The 20042-nt window shown below is 37.1% G+C and overlaps 1 long non-coding RNA gene across 1 annotated transcript; it reads left to right on the top strand.

The window, feature by feature from the left end:
* The first annotated feature begins 2246 nt into the window (after positions 1-2246).
* On the top strand, positions 2247-3779 carry LOC131147170 (uncharacterized). Its single transcript, XR_009134643.1, has 2 exons — positions 2247-3083; positions 3360-3779. It is a non-coding gene; the product is annotated as an uncharacterized LOC131147170 (long non-coding RNA).
* Positions 3780-20042: the final 16263 nt, after the last annotated feature.

Below are 20042 nucleotides of genomic sequence, written 5' to 3'. Positions count from 1 at the left end.
ACATCTTGATCCCACCACCAACTTTTATTACTGGCTAAGAATCTTCCTCTAGATTCACCAAAAATCTCTTTTGCTGTTTTTTATTAGAGTTAGCTATCCTACTCCCAATAGTGTTTGGGCTTACACTATCCCTATTGTTCAATCACCCACTTTGATAGTTTTATCTTTAAGTTTTATTAAATTTTTCCCCTTTAGGTTCCACCACCTAGTTCTTTTGCATTGATTTATATTACCCTTTCTTTGACTACAAGACAGAGGATTTTAGTGTTATATATATGTAATCCATTTCTTAGTATATATATATAACACTAAATTCCTCTGTCCTGCAGTCGAACTTTCACTTGGGATAACTTTTCATCCTTATATGATAAACGATCTACTCCTAGTTAAGAAAAAAATTTGTTTAATTTTTATTTTATCGACCATTAAAGAGGTTATTTAAGTGTTATTATCTCTTAAAGCATGCTTTGCAATAAGATCACACGACCTCACAAAGTCTAAGATCATATCACTGGACTCATTTTTATCTCCATATTCATGACCTCCATGTATCCTCTCATAACCTTTATTTTCCTTTTCAATTTGTCCATTCAAACAAGATCCTATGAATAATTTCTTAGTCCCTGATATCCTTTGTATAATACTATCTATATCTTCTCAAAATTGTCTTTGATGGTCTTTCCTAAGCCTATTTAAGGAGCATAAGCACTACAATAACAATAACAAACCAAGCCTTGAGTCTCGCTAGATGGGGTGGCTGCATGAATCCTTTACCGCCAGTTTACATGATCATTGGTAATTTCCTCTAACAAATTCAAGGTATTGAATCCTTATTCACTATCTCATTCTAAGTTATTTTTGGTCTACGAATACCCCTTCTACTGCTTCTCATGGTAACCAGCTCATTCCTCTTCATTGGTACACTATTTGGCTTGCGCTACAGATGCCCAGACCATTTGACCCTTCCGTCCCTTATCTTCTATAGGAGCTATGCTAACTTACTGTGCATGTGTTCGTTCCTTTATTTATGTCTTAACGTTATACCACTCATTCACTTTAGCGTTCTCATTTTAGCAACTTTTACTGTTTGGCTTTGTTGTTTCTTAGTTTCTTAACATTCTGTTCCATCTACAATAGCTAGTCTTGCAGCCATCCTGTAGAACTTCCTTTTCAATCTTAAGGATATTCTATGATCACGCAACACGCTTCAAGCACTTTTCCAATTTACCCAACCAGCTTTAGTTCTATGCAGTACATATCCTTCAATTTCTCCTTTAGCTTTCGCTCGTATAGGTTGCCCTAATGCATATTAGGATATATATTGCAGAGATATAACAAGTTTTACGGTAGCTGTAAGCTACCTAATGTGACTTTCCTTTTACTCAGGCTTGGGGCTAATTGTATGTGAAAAGATTTAGGACATCGAGTGCATCACGGGTGGAATTTTTGGGTCTGTTGAACACGATCTATAAAAGCTTGAATGAGCATGAAAACAATGTAAATTTTCATTTCCTTAATGTCAATTAACAGAGGTAGAAGATGCACAAAGTGAATAGGCATGATTTTAATTTTGCACCAGATTTGGAAAGCTCTGCATCTCCCCCACCTCCCCTTTTCCCCATCTCCCCCAAAAAAAAAAAAAAAAGAGCCATGGGATATGCACTGAAGTTCATGCCCAAGTTCTTGAGGATCTAGGACAACTCAATTGACTATTGGAGGTCTATTGGTCTAAGCTTTCTTTCGCACTGCCTTAAAGAACACATACTCAAGTGTTTGTTTTGGATTTGTATGGATTTGGATAGGTAGACTTGGAACAAATTCTTATTGAATTTTCTCCAAATTTACACTATTCCAGATCCAAGCACCAAATCCATGCTCCCATGGACAGCATCAGTGTTTGTGCCTCCTATTTGGGCTCACTCTTCGACCTGGTGTGTTGGCCATATAATTAGGATGATAGCTGAAAGCAAAACTGCACCTTTGAGTATTCATTACAAATATGAATCTAATAATTTGTCATTTAATACTGCAAACTGTGTGTACAAAAGATGAGCAAGACTAATACATAGTTACACAGAGCGGAGGAGCAATACTTGTGGGAAGCAGAAAGATGTAGATGAATCAAAGGTTAATAGGAAAGCCTCTGAAAAGAAAAAAATGTATAAAACTATAAAATAATAAATGGAATATAACATTTTCAAAAAGAAATAAGTCTAGCTCCAAGTGTTCAACAGATGTGATAATTAGAGTATTTTTGCATGGCAATGTCCTAAGGTGTTACAAGATTACATAGTTACTTCATCTTTCTAAAGAATAAAGCCCTTGGGTGTATGGCCTACTAAGTATTTTGAGGTTTATAATAAAGGAATGAGGTTCTGTGAGGATTATATCATAAGAAACATGGAAGCAAGGTTCCAAGATGGAAGCGTTGTGTACCATGAAGGTTCCGATAACTAATAAATAATATCAAGGAATCCCAAAGAGGAGAGTAATCTGTGTGTAATTGATTATTTGAGATTTTTCAAGCTATATAGAGTGCAGTCATTTTTTTCTTGCCTGGATTACTCTCATATATCTACTCTTTCTAAGAGGACCATTGGGGGCCATGAGTGGTCTTTACCTAATGCTGGTTATGATAAGTAGGGTTGCATGGCAGGTTGGCTGGATATTGCCCTAGCTTTGGCTGCAGAGAGTGCCTGCTCTCGGGAGAGATTTTTTCATTTGCACTCTATGCCCCAAGATTTTAATTGGTGCACTACACGATTGGTCTCCTCTAAGAATGCCACTATAAAATATTTTCATTTATATTTCCCTTGTATTGAAATTGACTAAGTTAAATACAGAATATGCAGAAAATTTGTCTCATTTTGTGCCCCTTCAATCCTACCACACAAGTCCATTGGAATCTAGGTTAATTGACAGATGGTTCTGCCTATATGAGGTAATAATCCTAGTTTTTTATTTTCTTTTGCGACAGTGGTGATACAGATGCCATAATTCCAGTTACATCCACACGGTACAGCATAGATGCTCTTAAGCTTCCAACTCTCGGTCGTTGGCATGCTTGGTATGATGATGGACAGGTATAGCAGTTTTTGTAGCCGTTTAATCAGTTATTCTTTTTTTCTCTTTGCTAAGTCCTAATCATGGTCTATGGAATGGTTTTCCAGGATGCAGCTTTATCACTAATAAAGTGTGCTATCCATGATTTTTTTTTCTTGAAATGGAAGTGTGGATCATGCTTTTTTCATCAAATATAGAATTCAGAGTAAATAAATTTACCTGCCCTCCCCACCCCACCCCCCCAAACCAACTTGCAGCAGTAACTTAACTCAGAATTTGAATGGCGTATTGAACAGGTTGGAGGATGGACACAGCAGTACATAGGTCTCACATTTGTGACAGTGAGGGGAGCTGGCCATGAAGTGCCCCTGCATAGACCAAAACAAGCTCTTGCACTCATCAAAAACTTCTTATCAGGAAATTCAATGCCGACCTTTGAACAAGTTCGTGACTCATAAACTTCTATTTTGGGAGGGGAGTCTGCTGGAGGGATGGAATGTTGATGGTGGTGGCACCTAGCAGCCCCTTCAAGTTGGCATTAATCATGAACACTGAGTTTGAACTGTCCTGAATGATAAAAGAATAATTGGAGTCCATTGGAACTTGGTAGCATATCCAATGCATCTAACTTGTCCTGGTTGAGGGGATTGGTTTGCTGAAGCCATTAAAAGGACAAATCGAAATTAAATTCAATTTTATATTATATTTTGTTATAATTCACAAGTCAAAGTTTGAGATCTAATTTTTACACTCTAAAATGCAAAGTAAGCAATCAGAAATTTAGAAAATAGTAAAATATATACAAATTTTCTATATAAATAAATTTAAAGCAAATTAAAAATAAAGTGGTAGTTTTGTAATTTTTTGAAAAATTGGAAATAAAAACAAGAATAAAGTCATTCCTACTGGCAATTAGTACCAAACATTTATATTGTTTATTTGTTTATATGTAAATGTTGTAAAATTGAAAAATTAATTAATAATTTTTATATTTCTTTAAAAAAATAAAAATAAAAAATGGAAATAAATTTGATAATTACACATGTCCTAAGATTTTGTTTGGATCATGGGTGCTAGATCATACTATTGTCTTATAGAAATATTTTGAGTTGTGTTTGGATGATTTTTGGTAGATTTGATATTCATGGGGTCTCACAAAGATTATATAATATGAAACATTAAACACATGCTTTTGTGAGGGAGATAATAAAGATTATTCACATATTTTGTATAATGAAGAAACTGGGTAATAATATTGGAATTGTTTTTAAATTTCTTTATGGATAGTGCAAGTGATGTTCTAATGAGTAATTTTAAAGTTTGAGTTTAGTAGGTGAAATAGGCAAAATACTGTATCTACATGCTAGAATTACTAGTTAATAAAATAAAGGCAAGATTTGAACAATTAGATATCGGAATAGCTACTATTGTCTAACAAAAGATGACATGTTGAAGGACTAGATTCTTGGAAATGGATCTTGAAAGTAAGCCTTACTTTAAAGGGGATTATAAGAAAATCAAAAACTAAAAGATGAAATTAATGAAAAAGACGACGAATACTTCCACGCAAGAGACCTAACTCAGGAAATATGGAAGAACCATAAAAAACTTGGCACAATTGTTGTCAATATTGTTAATCACTTACAAAAACATATGGACCAAAGAAAAATTATTAAGTTATGTCATAATGACTCTCTAAGGAGATGTACTAAATTAGTTAAAAGGTTGCAAAAAATCCAACATATCATAATTAATGCTAAAAAAAATTTGAGTTGCTTAATAATTTCATTAGTTTCTCCCAAACTCTAAAGGATTAAGAATGGGAGCTTATTGGTTTACAATTTTAGTTTATGCAAACATAATGTAAAGGTGCTGGGAGGGGATGATTGGGGTGGGACCAATCAAATGAAGAGAGAGAGAGAGAGGACAAAAAAAAAATTAGGTGGGGGCCATGCACATGGTGGGAGAGGGGGGCTCCGTCTAGTCAGTTGAAGAGATAGAGAACATAAGTAAAAATAAATAAATAATTAAAACTTGTGGCAACACGTGTCCCACCCAAGATTAACCCAAAATCAAAGAAGCATCTCTTTTTCAATTTTGACTATGTTAGGATGATTGTCATTTTCTTCCGGCTAAAGGATTTCCCAATAAGCACGAAATGCCAAAATTGCTATGATTGGAAAAACATTTCCCTTGATTTCCATCCGAAAGAACTATAGACTACAAAAGTCATCGTCTTCCTCTTGTAGCTCTTAGGCATCTTATAAACGATTAATTTGATAATAATAGGAAAATATTTATATCATAATAGTTCTAGGAGATGAAAAACAATTTCATTCACAAGACCCCATTCAACATCTTCTAGGCTCCATTTGTCAAATTGAAGATCAATCTTGAATTTTCTCATATGATAGAAGTAATCATAAAAGAATAATCTTTGGAATGCTCAAGGATTTACTTAATCATTAGTGAGTTTACCTACATGTCAATTTTATTGAAAACTTATTTGGAAAATTTCTTTAGCTTCTTCATAATGTTTATTCTTTTAACCCTTTCAAAAGTTGGGCTATTGACACTAATCTTTGGAATTTCCATCAATCTTAGGATTTTTTATATTTTTTCAAATTTATAACATCTTCAAAATCTATTTTTGAGATCATTTTTTTGTTGTATTTTTTAAATAAAATATTTTGACATCTTAACTCATTAGCCAATTGAAAATTGATCTTCTAAAATCAGCTTTTTCCAAGAAAATGATTTTCCTTTCCATTGAGGGGTTTATAAAAATTTCTACTAATTACAAGATTATGGAAATCCAAAATTGTCCATTTTCTGTTGCACCCTTTTCTATCTTAATTAATTTTATTTTTTTGGTTTAAAAAAAATAATGATGTACAAGAAAAACAATCACTGTCATTAAATAAAAAATATATACTTTCTTTTTGTAGGAAATTATAACCAAACCAATAGAATCAAGGTCCAGCCTACTGATTCACCTTCATTTGTGCTGCCTTGAGGCCACTACAAAACCTATTGGTTCATTCATGTTTGATTGTTAGGCACTTAGGTGACATCCCTCAACTGAAGTTTTTGTTTTAAGGTGGTTTTTCAAGCATTGGTTTGACTGTAGCCTCTTTTGCCTCTAAAAAACCTATTGGTTCATTCATGTTTGATTGTTAGGCACTTAGGTGACATCCCTCAACTGAAGTTTTTGTTTTGAGGTGGTTTTTTAAGCATTGGTTTGACTGTAGCCTCTTTTGGGATACTTTTTTGAAAAGATAGATATGGTTGAGCTCCTATAACTCGGCGGTACTCAGTCGGATCAGCAAGAGAAGAATCATCTTGAAGCTAAAGATCCTTTGTGACAAGAGGAATCATCACTACCTAAGTACCATCCATGTTGGTGCAAGAAAAAAGATCTCAAATACACTTTTGTTGGAAGAGGAACAGCACACAGGTAACTGAAATCACCTCGACACTAAGAAAATAATGTAAGGGACTAAGATCCTTTAGAGAAAAGCGATGACCGAGCTGCTAAACAACCTTAGAGATAGTAGCAGAGTTTGTAGAGACCCGGAAAAATAATAACAGTGAAATAATAAAGAAAAATAAAAGAAGGAGCAAGGAATTATATTAAGGAGCGTCAGCAAGAATTTGTCGACGAACCCAGGGTTCTCATCAACGAACGTCCTTCTAGATCTCGTTGACCAAGTACACGTGTCTTATCGACGAGAAGATACCGAGAGTAGGAAAATTAGGCCATTAAGGGTTCATCGACGAACTCATTATCTTTGTCGATGAACACCCTTCTTCGACTCGTTGATGAGTACACGTGTCTCGTCGACGAAGCCACATGGCTAGCAATCTATAATTAAGCAAAAATCATATTTTTAGCGAGGGTTTCAATTTATTTTCATTTTTCTCTCTCTAACTTTTGGTTTCTCCTCCTTCTTTCCTCCGATCTGGTTCCGTTTTTCCCCGTTTCGATGATCAGAAGTTGTCACGATGATCCCAGGGAGATTCTCGAGAACTTAGTCGAAGTAGATTACTAATTTGGGGTTCTTGAACACCATCCCAAAGTCAGGGTAAGTAAGTTATTTTAGGGTTTATGCGATTATGTGGAATATGTGAACTCAAGAAAGGTGTTTGATGGTAATATACTGAGATTTGAGTTGTTTGAACTGGCGTTAATGCAATTTCAGGATTTGGAGTTCTGGATGCTGTAAGCAAGGTTTAAGGCTTTTTAACAGGCTTCTCAGGAATCTGGTAAGGAAATAGATTAAGTCAGGTATTTTCAGAAATTTATTTATGAATTAATGTAGTTTTTGGGAATACTGGTATTTAACAGATTTTATATCATATTATAGTATAATACAGAGTAGAACTCACTCGTGTAGCATGAGTATTAGTTTAATGGAATAACTGTATGTCAGAATATGTTATTATTTCATGAAAAAAGTATGATTTTACAGTAATTTTAGAAAGATCATAAATAGTGCAGAAGTTAAGATATTTATAGTATATTATGATATGATAGCCGACACAGATGTTGTGTAATGATAGTTGGTGTAGATGTCGTGTAATGATAGCCAGCGCAGATGTCGTGATATGATAAGTGGGCGCAGATGTCGTGATCAGTTTTAATATGACAATTTATTTAGAAATTATGAAATGACAGCTTTTATTCAGAAATATGTAAAAGTTAGATTTTATTTCAGAAATATGAAAATTTTATTTATGAACAGAAATATATTAGAAATATATTATGTGAAATGTATTATATAGTAACAAAACCTGGATGGTTACGTATGTTATGAGCACAGTACTATTGCTAGCTAGCCAAATCGAAGAGAAGGATACCCACTGTGTGCTAACCTGTTAGAGGTTGATGGAGAGTAGGATGGGCAGACCAGATTGGTGTATACCCGACAGTGCAACCACACTATTCAAGAAGTGTGGGTCAGAGGTCGATTAGCCCCAAAGTGTAGGCGGTGAGTAGAGTACCCACTGTGTACTGACCCGTTAGAGGTTGACGGAGAGTAGGATGGGCAAACTAGGTAGAATGGGCAATTATGCGTTGTTATGTCATGTTTAACTTAACCTGGTAAGCCAGTCAGCGTTAAGTCTAGCCTACGGGCCACATAACCCGAGTTATGTTGGGTTAATTCATGATTTGCAATTATACATCTTGGGTAAGATTTCAATAATATACAGATTTAACAAATGATTTAAATGATATGAAAATTCATTATGTTATAGTTAGATTATGTTTAAAAAGTACAGATTTTCATGCATTATTAGTTACAACTTAAAAATATATTACAATTATATTATTTGCAGTATATGTTTATAATATTATAAAACTCACATTGCCACACACTGATATTAGTCTATTTCCCTTACTAAGAGGTGTCTCACCCCATCATTATAAATATTTCAGGAAACCCTGACAGACGAGTGGAGCAAGCTCGGTGATAGAGGAGTTCCTTGGTATTACCTCAGTTGCAGAGTAAGTACCAGAGGTCAATGGTAGGATGAATTTTTGAGATATATGTGTATATGTAGAAACAGTGAAACTCTGGTATTGTATATAAGTTAAGTATACTATAGTTTCCGCTACTTAGATGACATGTATGTATAAACAGGTAATTTCCTAATACCTATGGGTTCGGGTTGATTTTGACTATGTTTTATGGTATTAGAGTATTAATAGTATATGGAAATATATATATATATATATATATATATATATATATATATATATATATATATATAGCATAAAATTTAAGGTCGTTACAAGTTTGGTATTAGAGCTTAGGTTGCTAGGTTCTGTAAACTTTAGTGCATAGCGGAAATAATACTAGAGTATAGGAATAGATCAGAAATTTAGTGAGTCAATGTTGGGGAATTAAGAAGAGTATTTAGGGTTTCGTTCCGTGATCGAGAAGTAGGATTTCTATAGTGGTTTCTATGTCTTTCTTGGGGTGACGATTTTGGGAAAGTCATAGTAAACTATTGTTGGGATGTGTTTCTAAATTGTGGGACTAAATCTTAAATTGAGAATAGGAATGTTAGGTTAATTGATGATATGAGATTCCAGTTAGATAAATATGTTAGTTATGTTATGCAAAAATGGTCCTCAAACTACGTTTATTTCTTTTCAAGATGGACCTTGGGGGTAGCAGTGCTTACGCTAGTGGTGATAATGGTGCAGACCCCTCTAGTGTGGGCGGTGGTGATTCAGATGCAGTACTGCGTAGTGTAGCTCAGCAAGTTATGACTGAGATTGCACAGAACTCTAAGGAGCAGGGAGGACCATCAACAGACTAGGGCTGCACTATAGAGAAGTTTGCCAAAATGAATCCTCCGGTGTTTTTAGGAAGAACTGATCCTGAAGTTGCTGAAAACTGGATGTAGGAAATTGAGAAAACACTGTTGGTGCTACACTGCACCGATGAATAGAGGGTCCTATATCTACATATAAGTTGATAGGTGCGGCTGAGAGATGGTGGACAGCCGTCAAATTGCTTGAGGAACAAAGACTCGTATCGGTGGCCATGACGTGGAACCGATTTAAGGAGATGTTCTTTGATCGTTATTATCCTCCCACTATTAGAGAAGCTAAGATAGCAAAATTCTTGATTCTGACACTGTGGCGACTGACAGTTCAGTAATATGCAGCAAAGTTTATCAACTCGTCACGCTTTGCTCTATACATCGTTCCAAACGAGCTTAAGAATGCGAGAATGTTTGAGAGGGGTTTGAGGCATGACATTCATAGACAAGTGGTAGTATTAAAGGTGCAGGATTTCTCTGAATTAGTGGATAGGGCCACAATGACAGAGGAGAGCAGTCAGAGGGATGTAGAGATGTTGAGTAAGAGAAAGAGGCCCACTCCTCTGAGATTTCAGGCAAGGTCCAGCCGAGGCCCTTAGAGGGGAGATAGATACGGCATAGCTCAGAGGCAGGAGACTAGGAGACGGGATATTGAGGGCGAGCAGGCATATCCAGTTTGTCCTACATGTGGAAAGAGACATAGAGGAGAATGCCGAGCAAGGAGGAATGTCTGCTACCGATGTGGTGGACCGAGTCATGTAGCACAAGACTGTCGTGCGCAGTATAGTACTGCTCCTGCTTCCAGATCATTCTGGGGACATATCAAGGCACACAGGGGTGGCTTCCAACAAAGGAACACAACTTCAGCGAGGTTCTATGCAGTGACGTCGAGAGATGCTGATGCAGCATGCAGTGTTGTGACAGGTATGATTATTGCATTATCATATAAAGTTGTTGTATTATTTGACTCAGGTGCCACCCATTCGTTCGTGTCTTTGGGATATGTCAAGTCGACTAGAATTGAGACACAGTTGTTAGATATTGATTTGTTAGTACCCACGCCAACCGGATCAATAGTGAGATGTAGAAGGGTGATTAAAAACAATCTAATGAATATTCAGGAGAAAATATTACTAGCCGATCTTATGATATTAGACATGTAGGGATTCGATATGATATTAGGTATGGACTGGCTGACAGTTAACTACGCAAACATTGATTGCCATAAAAAAGAGGTGATCTTTAGTGTAACGACCTGCTTAATTTCCGGCGTAATCAACCATGTTAATTATCATTAACTTAAATCATAACAAATTCAACCCGAACTTGTCATATACAGCGGAAACCTAAGCAGCAGTAAGCATAAATTTCATTCACCAAACCATAGGATACATTATACCAGAGTTACCTACATTCTACCATATACTATTTAAATATACAATCCTTAAATTCTCCAAAAGATGAAACTAGTATCTAACACAAAAACCTATTGACCCTAGTTAAAAAACTCACCCTCCTAGCGGGGTAGTACGCACTACCTCAACGACGGCCTCGGTCTGCCTATCTTTCTAGGTTCCCTGAAATGATTTAAGCTAGGGTGAGACACCTCTCAGTAAGGGAAATAAACTTAATACAGTTGTGTGGCAACATGAATATTTAGGTGCTATAATAAATATACAGTACATGTCACATGCTTGAAAATACTGATAATATCATAACTGAGTAAGCATATAATTTCATAATTTTACTAAATCATATTGTATCTAACTGTACATAAAATCATCTGATATAACTAATAATTCTGAAATTTACCCAGGATGAATATGTATTACCTCCCATGACGGGTTGTGCAGCCCGAAGGCGAGACCCAACAATGGCTGGCCGACCACTTCCGAGTCAAAAATGTCTGTAAGTACGATGGGTCCGCCGCACCTTAAGCATATATTCTAAAATCATAGTTTACTGTATTATCATGTTAATCCTGAAATAACTGCAAATATGATTTTCCTATAAAATTGACTTAACATAATACAATTTGCGTAAAATAATATTCATACCACACAATATTGAATAAAATCATGAATTCTATTCTGAAATCACGTTTCTTGTGTAACAGCAGTATTCTCCCAAATATACATTTTCACAAACATACTCATATATAATACATGCTTTCTGAAAATTAATCCGCTATTAAATAATAATGATTTTCGTGGAAAATCACTGCTTTAGTTTACTCCCTTACCTAACTACTGAAAAGTCCCTAAAATAGCTAGCCCTACACCCGCTAGGTTCTCTGTTCAACACCCTGAAAAATAACATCTCCCTGAACAAAACTTCAATATTTCTGCGAGTACTTCATTTCCTACAACTGTGGGAAAGGCAAATACTAAATAAAAACTCTAACCTTGAATTTGCGATGAAATCCAAGTTAACTCCATCAGCGATCCACTCCAGTAGATTTGAAGAGAACTTTCCCCGGAGTATTGTGGTGGCCTCGGATCATCGAACTGGCAAGAATACGGCCCAGAATCTTAGAGAGAAGAGGGAAGGGACGAACATGTGAGAGAGAGAGAGAGAGAGAGAGAGAGAGAGAGAGAGAGAGAGAAAAGAGAGGTTTTCGCGTGATTTCTGTAGAAAAATTCGAGTTTAGGCTATATATACACCTGCACTCATCGACGAGCCACATCACTTCGTCAATTAGGCCAAGAAGGAAGTTCATCGATGAATGCTTATTCCTCATTGACGTAATTCAGAGCTGAAAATAGCCTCTCGGTATCTTCTCGTCGACGAGACACATATCCCTGTCGACGATCCCAATAAGCCACTTCGCGTTGGTCGACGAGGACCTACTGTGACCCCCTTTACAATTTCCTTTTTCTCCCTCTTTATTATTTAATCATTATAATTTCTTCGAGTCTCTACATTCTCCCCTCCTAATAAAAATTTCGTCCTCGAAATTTAGTATCCATATGATTCACTATCCCTTAAAGATAACCAGTTTACTTATTTAATTACTTACCCTCACTTATAGCATAGGAATACCGTGTTTACATTTAGAGTTCTGGGAGATTAAATATATATAATTAAAATTCCCCCAAAACTAAAATATTACTTACTAACTAAACTAATACATACACTGACTAACCTGCAAAAGAAACAGTTCATAACCATTTATACATCCTAATTACAACTGAACTTCACTGAACAATTGCGGATATTTCTGCCTCATTTGTTCCTTGAGATCCTAAGAAACTTCTTCTACTGTGTGATTTCTCTACTCTACTTTCACTAGAGGAATCTTCTTACTACGTAATTCCTGCTCTTTCCTGTCTAGAATTTGTACTGGTACCTACTCATAAACTAGTGAATCATTAAGCTCTAATTCACCATAACTGATTACATGAGAAGGGTCTAGGATGTATTTCCTCAACATGGAGATATGGAATGCGTCGTGTATCCTGGACAACACAGGTGGTAAAACTAACCTGTAGGCAACCGGCCTCACTTTCTCTAGAATCTCAAAAGGGTCAATAAACCTAGGGCTAAGCTTACCTTTTCTTCCAAATCTCATAACCCCTTTTAATGGAGTTATTTTCAAAAACACATGATCACCAATATCAAATTCCAATTTTTTGCGGTAGTTATCGGCGAAACTTTTCTGTCGGCTCTAAGCTGCACTGATTCTATCTCTGATGAGCCGAACCTTATCATACACTTGCTACCCTAATTTTGGTCCCACAACTCACCATTCACCCCATCTCATCCTAATATAGAGGAGAACGACATCTTCTACCGTAAAGTGCCTCAAACGGTGTCATGCCAATGCTGGTCTAATAACTATTATTATACGCAAATCCCACCAGCGACATAAACTGAGTCCAATTACCCCCAAAGTCTAGCACACATGCTTGAAGAATATCTTCTAATATCTAAATCATCCTCTCAATCTACCCATCTAATTGAGGATGGAATGTCATGCTAAAAGATAACTGAGGCCCTAGAGCTTCCTACAAGCTCCTCTAAAATCGTGACGTGAAATGCGAGTCCCGATCTGACACTATAGATACTGGCACACCGTGAGAATGGACTATCTCCTGAATATAAATCTCTGTCAGTCTATTAAGAAAGTAGCTGATCTTGATAGGAAGGAAATGGGCGGTCTTAGTCAATCGATCTATAATCACCCAAATTGCATTCTAGCCATGCAATGTTGACGGCAGACCTGAAACAAAATCCATGGATATATGATTTCATTTCCACTCTGGGATATAAAGTGTTTGCAATTGACCTACCGGCCTCTGGTGCTCAGCATTTGCCTGCTGGCATGTCAAACATTGTGCTACATACTCGGCAATCTCCTTCTTCATACCACTCCACCAATAAGACTCTTGCAGATCCCTATACATTTTCGTACTGCCGGGATGAATTGTGTATAAAGATCTGTGAGCCTATTCTAGGATGGTCTTTCTGATATCAACATCAGTAGGAACACATAATCTAGAATGGAACCGTAGAGCCCCATCATTTGCAATACAAAACTCCTCTCCCTAACCACTCTGTACTCTAACCATTACCTCTGCTAATTCTAGATCCTCCATCTGAGCAGCTTTAATCCTTTCCTACAGAGTAGGCTGCACCATTAAACTGGCAATACATACCTGAGGATCACTCTCAACCAACTCTATGTCGAGTCTTTCCAGATCCATTATGATTGAATACTGAATCTCCATAGTTGTCAGTGCCGGTCCCTTAGACTTTCTACTTAATGCATCAGCTACCACGTTTGCTTTTCCTGGGTGGTAACTGATAGTGTAGTCAAAATCTTTAATAAGCTCCAACCACCTTCTCTACCTCATGTTCAGTTCCTTCTGAGTGAAAAAGTACTTTAAACTCTTCTGGTCGGAGAAGATTTCACCTTGCTCACCATACAAGTAATGCCTCCAAATCTTCAATGCATGTACTACTGCAGCCAATTCAAGATCATGGGTAGGGTAGTTCTTTTCATACTCTTTAATTGCCTGGAAGCATATGCTACCACCCTGCCATGCTGCATCAATACACAGCCAAGTCCCTTTAAGGACGCATCATTATAAATAACACAACCCTCACCCCTTGATAGAATGATCAGCACTGGTATCGTGACAAGCCTTTGCTTCAATTCCTGGAAGCTCTGCTCATAACTGTCGTCCTATTTAAACCTGACATTCTTCCTAGTTGGTCGCGTCAAAGGCCCTGATAATGCTGAGAAACCTTCAACATAACGACGGTAATAACCAGTCAAACCCAAGAAACTCCTGATCTCCTAGACGTTCTTCAGTCTAGCCCAATTCACTACCGCACAATTTTACTAGGGTCCACAAAAATTCTATCCCCTAAGATGACGTGCCCCAAAAACACAACCTTCTCGAGCCAGAATTCACATTTGCTGAACTTGACATACAACTTCTTTTCCCTGAGCATCTGTAAGACCTGCCTCAAATGTGTCTCATGCTCCTCACAGCTCCTCGAATAAACCAATATATCATCAATAAAAATAACAACAAACCAGTCTAAATATTGGTGAAAAATTCTATTCATCAAATCCATGAATATTGCAGGAGCATTTGTCAGACCAAAAAGCATAACAAGAAACTCATTATGCCCATACCTAGTCTGAAATGCTGTCTTCGATACATCTTCTACCCTTACCTTTACTTTATGGTAGCCTGATCTGATATCAATCTTAGAATACTCCCATATACCCTAGAGCTGGTCAAATAAATCATCTATACGGGGTAGAGGATACTTGTTCTTAATTATCAACTTATTAATTTCCCTATAGTCTATACACATCCTTATGGACCCGTCTATCTTCTTCACAAATAGCATTGGAGCTCCCCACGGAGATACACCGGGCCATATAAAACCCTTATCAGGCGAATCTTACAACTGATTCTTTAATTCTGCCAACTCTACTAGCGTCATTCGGTAAGGTGCTTTAGAGATTGACGCTATACCTAGAAGCATATCAATAGGAAAATCTATCTCACGATCAGGTGGCAAGCCTGGTAGCTCATCTGGAAACACATTTGTAAACTTTTTTACTACTGGCGTACTAGTAAGCTTCAATTCATTCTCTAACATTTCCTTCACAATGGCCACGAATCCCTGACAACCGCTTAGGAGCAGTCTCCTCGCCTGAATAGCTGAAACCAACTGAGTTGGGGATTGCACTCGTGACCCTACAAACCTGAATCCTGGTCTTCCTAGAGGTCTAAATATCTCTTCTCTTGAACGGCAATCTATACTGGCAAAGTTAGCTACTAGCCAATCCATGCCGAATATGACATCAAACTTGTGCATGTCCAGCACTATCAAATCAGTAGACAAAATTTTCCCATAGATATCCACTAGGCAACCTCAGAGCACCCTACTACACCTCACTCCTGAACTGGTTGGTGTAGTTACCAATAGTTCAGTATCTAATAACTGTGTTTCTGCCCTATATAATTTAATACATCACATAGACACGAACGAGTGTGTGGCTCCTGAATCGAATAATACAATAACTTTAAAGGAAAGCATGCTAACCATACCTATCACCATGTCACCAACTGTCTCAGCATCACTCGGCGTCAAAGCAAAAACTTTAACGGGAGCCATATTCCTCTACTGACCTCCACGTGGCGCCTAATAGCCTCCTTGAACAAGTATGGGAGAAGGAGCAGCTGCAATATGAGCCTGGAAATCTCTCATCATATGTCCCAGCTCCCCATATTGGTAGTAGATACCACGCCCAGCACGACACTCCCTTGGGTGTCTCTTTCCACAAGTCGGGCAAGTTGGAAAAGACTGTATACCTTGAAACCCACGACTCTCCGACTCCGCCTCCGATCCCTATAGTAGCCACCTCTCTTCCACGAACCTCGACTGGACCTCTACTGGGAACCAGAAGGCGTGGATCTCTTTTTCTATCTCTGCTTCTCAGCCTCCAACCGCACTCTAGCTTCTGCCATAGTTGCCCTATCTACTAGCTCAAAAAAAATTTGTAATTTCAGTATCGACACTTGCTTATATAATTCTCTCCTCATACCTCTTTCAAACTGTAATACCTTTTTCGTCTCATCTAGAATAATGTACGGGGCAAAGCGAGATAGCTAATACTGAAAAGCCCCTAAAATAGCCAGCCCTACACCTGCTGGATTCTACATTCAACACCCTAAAAGTAACATCCCCCTGAACAAAACTTCAGTATTTTTGCAAGTATTACATTTCCTACAATTGTGGGAAAGACAAATACTAAATAAAAAAACCTTACCTTGAATTTGTGATAAAATTCAAGCTAACCCCACCAGCAATCCATTCCAGAAGACTTGAAGAGAACTTTCCCAGAAGTGTTGTGGTGGCCTCGGATCGTTGAATCGACAAGAATCCGACCTAGAATCTTAGAGAGAAGGGGGAAGGGACGAATAAGAGAGAGAGAGAGAGAGAGAGAGAGAGAGAGAGAGAGATAGAGAGATGGAGGGAGGTTTTCACGTAATTTCTATAGAAAAATTCAAGTTTAGGCTATTTATACACCTACACTCGTCGACGAGCCACGTCACTTCATTGACGAGGCCAAGAAGGAAGATCGTCGACGAACACTTATTCCTTATCGACGTAATTTAGAGCTGAAACTAGCCTCTCGGTATCTTCTCATCGACGAGACACATGTCCCCGTCTACGATCCCAATAAGCCACTTCACGTTTATCGACGAGTACCTACTGTGACCAACTTTACAATTTCCTTTTTCTCCCTATTTATTATTTAATTATTATAATTTCTTCGGGTCTCTACATTTAAATCCCCGAGAGTGTAGGAATTCAGATTTGTGGGATCGCGTGTGCGCGTCTCGCCACAGTTAGTGTCAGCCATTCAGGCCAGGAGGCTACACAAGAATGGTTGCTAGGGGTATGTAACTTATATAAAAATGGTGCCAGAGGAAAAATTGAAACTTACTGATATCCCAGATATATACGACTGAAATTTTGTATTGTATTTGCAATCTTGCATTATTCACTCCATATAGTTGGGTTGTAGTTTTTTCATAATATTGGGTTGGAATTAAACCTTCTTGTACACAATTCATGTCTACACCTACGTGTAACAACCTCAAAATTTATTCCATTTCTTTATATATATATATATATATATATGAACTACTCTGATACCCCTGCTATTAAATCTTAGGCCTCAAAAGGGCACTAGGGTATTCTTGTATACAATAATCATACCTACGCAGTAGAAACATAAATCATATAACCATATATACCATACAATACCAGAATTCAGTATATCCAGAACATAGTCTTACAATAGATCTCTCTCTAGTATCATCTACCCAAAAATACAATACTTTGCACAAACTTACCCTATTAACAGAGAAACCCAGTAATCACTCTATTTGCGAGCCTGATCTGCTCGCCTAATTGGCTCACCTGAAAAATGTTAAGGTAGTAGGGTGAGACGACGCTTATTAAGTGGAGATATGCTATTACAAGTGTGTGGCGACTAAGTTGCATACTATTTTAATAACATCTGAACTGTATGAAATGATAAATCTGTAAGCATATCATACATTTTTCACAGTTTAAAGTATATTATATCATCTGTATTTTCTACTTTTCATACTAATAATATCATACTATAATTATCAAAAACTGTAAAATTGTATACATACATACATATATAATTGTGCTTTATCCTTGGAACTTTGTATGTCATGATTTGACCTCTCATGACAAGGTTGTGCGGCCCGTAGATAGGACTTAACACCGGTCGGCTCCGGGCAAATCACTATACTCTACACTACCTCAGCCCAGTCAAACTGCATCCACTCCTAAGCGCGAAACTAGACTGCTGCCTCGTCAAACTAGCCCCCTCCACCCAGTGAACTGGGGAGTTGCAACCTCTCTGAGTACGGTTTGACGGTACCTGCACACTATCTGAGATATGTGGTTGCACTCTATCTGTATTAGCAATGGTACCGTGCTCTGTAATCTATATCTATTTATAATCTTTTCACGGGGATCTAATATCATATATATAATACTATAAACTTTCTACTGTTTTCATCATGTTTCCAGAATAACCATAACACTATAATTTTGTACTGTAAATACTATAATATCTGAGTCACATAACTGTAGCATCTTGATGCTATAACTGTATAATCTGTCTGTATAAACTGTTTATATAATCTGAGTGTTATGGAATTAGGAAAACATGGTATTCTATAAATACTGTAATATACCGAATTGAATAAAATTCTGTTTATATCTGTCTGGTAAATATTTGTGAATATCTGTCTATATACTGTATAGCATGATATGTTGAAAACTGTATAGATTCTATATCAAATAAATATCTACTCAGGCCACACATTCATTAACAAAAATTCTCATTTTGTAAAAATTGAATAATAAACTGGCATACATAGATATACACAAAATCTCTGATAATACATTTTAAAACTTCTAGCATAACATATTTCCCTTACTTGATTTCTACAAAAAACCCCCTACTGTGCCTGGTCTTGCTCCTGCAGGGTTCCCCACTCAACACCCTGAAAACAACATCTCCCAGAATAAAATATCCTCATTTTCTTACGTGCAACATTTTATATAACTATAGGAAAGACAAATTCTGAATAAAATGCCTTATCCTGAAATTGGGATGGAATTCGAACCACTCCCACCAACGATCCGCTCCAGCAGACTTGCAAAGAACTTTCCCAAGAGCGTCATGGTGGTCTCCGATCATCGATTCGGCGAGAAACAGAGCCGGGATCAAAGAGAGAGGGAGAGAGAAATGTTTAGAGAGAGAGAGAGGGAGGATTCTTGTGCCAGTTTTCAGCCGAAAATCCGGGTTTTCACTATTTATAGTCCTGAATTCGTCGACGAGACAGGTCATCTCGTCGACGAGTCTCTGAAGAAGTTCTTTGACGAATCTTCATCCCTCGTCGACGAATTACAAACTATTCCAAACCCCCTCTCGGCACGTCTCGTCGACGAGACCCTCATGTACCCTCGTCGACACGTCTCGTCGACGAGACCTTCATGTACCCTCATCGACGAATCTCCTGTCTTCATCGACGAGGCTCTGTTTATTTTTCTTGGGTTATTACATTATGTTTAGCAAAGCAAGTGCTAGAAGAACAAATGTCTTATTGATTACTATTTTAACTTCTGTATACCATTTGTGTATATTAACTTTTGATGAATATCCTAAAAATGTTTCTCTTTCAAAATCAACTTGAAAATCATTTGCTTCATTTTCCTTTTCATCTTCAGATTCTATTTTGGTTTTTCCTTTGTCACAAAATGAATTAACTTTGTTTTGCAGATTACTCATTTCTCCTTTTATTTTATTTATTTCTTCCTTCGTATTATTAACCTCTCATTGTAAATCTTGTATTGAGGGTTGATTATTTGCATTGTTGATTAAAGTTTCTTTTTCCCTATATCTATTGATAATGTCTGCAATGTCATAACCCTTTTGACATTTTGGTTTCTCATCTTTTACTAGTTGTTCTTTTAATTTTGTTAAATATTTGTTTTTAACTATTGGATCATCAAAAATTTCTATCATTTCTAACACGACTTCACTTTCTTTTGAAATAACT

Source organism: Malania oleifera, unplaced genomic scaffold, assembly GCF_029873635.1.
Source record: "Malania oleifera isolate guangnan ecotype guangnan unplaced genomic scaffold, ASM2987363v1 ctg388, whole genome shotgun sequence".
NCBI lineage: Eukaryota > Viridiplantae > Streptophyta > Magnoliopsida > Santalales > Ximeniaceae > Malania > Malania oleifera.
The sequence above is the reverse complement of the archived record's forward strand: the minus strand, read 5'-3'. Positions and strand labels throughout refer to the sequence as shown.